Consider the following 2,599-nt stretch of genomic DNA (forward strand, 5'->3'; position numbering starts at 1 on the left):
TGACGTCTGGCAGCATTGCTCTGAATTACCTCTCCGCCTGAGTGAGTTTCTGGCTGATGGGGTGAACTTGGTCATGCCTTAGCCTCCTTACATTAACTTTCTCCAGCTTTTACCCCCTCTGGCTGCCCCCCTGAGTGAATTCCTCTCTCTGCACTGCAAGATTTTTGCCAGCATTAGAGAAACAGATCCAAGAGTCCCCAGATAACACCACAGAACTGTAGGGTGGTTCATTTACCTGTGGGTAGGGGGACAGTATGCAAACCCATCCTGAAACCAGGCAGGGAATGCAAGCCTTCACCCAGGCTGTCGGCTGCTTGGGGGAAACAAGTGACTGCTTGCTCCGTGGCTGCTTGTGGGTTTGGCTAGTGTGGAACTGGAGAAGTCATTCCTGGGAAACTGATGCAAATATTTGCCTGTGTTCCTTGGCACTTTCTCATGAAAACAGTTTCCGTGGAAGAGATCTTTCTGGCTGCAAGACTGTGGCTAAGGCTAGGCAGCTGGCATGAGGTCCCCGGTGCTCTCAAGGGAGAGGTGGGCTTGTTCCCTGGTGGAATCAGTTATCAGCCTTTGGGGCCCAGGCTGGCACAGTGGGCAGGACATCCCCAAGCCCCTGCAGTTGCTTGGAGGCATGCTCTGAAGGGCATGTTGACAGAGGGCTCTGGAAGAGGGCATGGGCCTCTGCCTGTTTAATCCTTCCAGGACTGGTTACTGGGGCACTGGGGACAGTGCAGGAGCATCATTGTATGGAAGCTGCCAGCTGACGGGGTGCAGCAGAGGCCTTGGACAGGGATGCGGTGGGAGAGGGTAAGTGGTCCCTGTGGCATCTTTCATTGACTTTTGGACTCTGAAAGGTGTTGCAGAGGAATCATGGGTGTTTTCTTCTCATGGTTCAAAGTTTGGTATCTACATGCAGAAAAATGGTCCGAGAGAGACCTTCCACTTTCTCCTACTTCTGTCCCCAGAGTATTGAGCAGTTCCTCCCCTCTTCTGCTTGGGTGGGTGAGGAATGGGCAGGAGTCACACAGCTCAGTGGCTAGAAGAATCCCTGTGTGGAAATTCTGTCCCTTGTTGAAAGCAGTGGCTGAGAAGTATCAATAGGATTTCACCCTTCTCCCCACTGGTTACCAAGGCTTCCCTGGACCACATCAGTATGTGGCTTATTAAGGATCTCTTTACTTTTTAGCTGTGAGACCGTATGTGTTTTAGCAGAGCTTCCTTTCCCATCTCCAGCTCCACCTGCCTGCCCAACGGCGAGGATGGGTGAGCAGAGGTCTCTGACATTTATCCCATATGTTTACCCTGCTACACCTTCCTGTTCTCCAGCCCATGGGAAAAAAACAACAAAAAAGAGGCTGTTGTTAGAAGGAAGAAAAGGGCTAAGCTGGAGTTTGCTGACCCCTTTCACCCCCTTGGAAGGAGTCTGAAGTGGGTGTGCTTGCCCTTTGCTCTTGCTCTGTGTCTCAGCACAGCAGTGCTGACACTGGATCTGTTCTTATTTGCCTACATCCCATTTCCAGGATGTCTATGCACTTGAGGACGATGCACTCATACAAGACCTCTGTTTTCTGTCTACCCGAGGCAGCAGCCCTGCTCCTGGAGCCTGTTTTCCTTTTGTGCTCTCAGTGTTACTACTAGCAATGCAGATGAGCACACAGAGGCAAGATCTCTGCAGAGTCAGGGGTGACTGAATTCTCAAGCTTGCACCAGACTTCGCAGTGAAAAGCTGAGTGGGTAAAACAAGGTGCTGGGGTTAAGTCCAAAGCCTGGACCTTTGGACTCTTCCTGGTTACCTTCCTGCCCTTCACATGCCTGAAAATGATCTCCAAGAAGTCTTGCTCCATGATCTTTCCAAGGATGGAGGTACTGCTTACAGATTGCTGTTTCCCAGATCCTTCTCCTTGCCCTTCTTAAAGGTGGGCATAATATTAGTCTTTTCAATCAGCCCTTTCCCAGTTGCCATGATATTCCACTGTGACTGACAGCAGCTTCATTCACATCAGCCAGCACTGTTAGCTCCTCTGGGTGACTGCCATCCACTCCAGTGGATATAACTATGTCCAGCTTCTCAAAGCAGTCCTTAAACCCCATGTTTGGCCCTCCCATCTCCTTCCCAAACCATGCTGGTGAATGCAGAGATCTGGGACCAGGCTTTGCCTTTCAAGATGCTACAAAAATCCATTGATCATTGTAGTCTTTTCCATATTTTCCAGCACCATGCTGTCTCCCCCATCCGTCAGTGGATGTGCATTTTTCCCAACTTCTAGTATGCCTGTAGAGTCCCATTGTACTACCCTTGATGATCCTCACTAGTCTGAGCTGTAGATGGTCTTGGACCTGCCTGATGCCACCTCTAAGTATCCAAGCAAGCAATGTTTACTACATTCTTTTGCCGTCTATTGTATTTGCCATTCTTGCCATTCATATTTTTTTGCATTTTAATGCAAGAATCTCCCTTTTTAGTCAAGTAGGACTTCTACTGAAATTCCCTGTCTTCCTGCAGAAGGGAAGGCTTGGGAGATTCAGGATGGACACTCTGAGAAACCCCTTCCCCGGGAGTGTGGTGCAGCCCTGGGGCAGCGTACTGGGGTGGTGGGAGTCT

The sequence above is a fragment of the Haliaeetus albicilla genome, chromosome Z (genome assembly GCF_947461875.1).
Source record: "Haliaeetus albicilla chromosome Z, bHalAlb1.1, whole genome shotgun sequence".
NCBI classification, from domain to species: Eukaryota; Metazoa; Chordata; class Aves; order Accipitriformes; family Accipitridae; genus Haliaeetus; species Haliaeetus albicilla.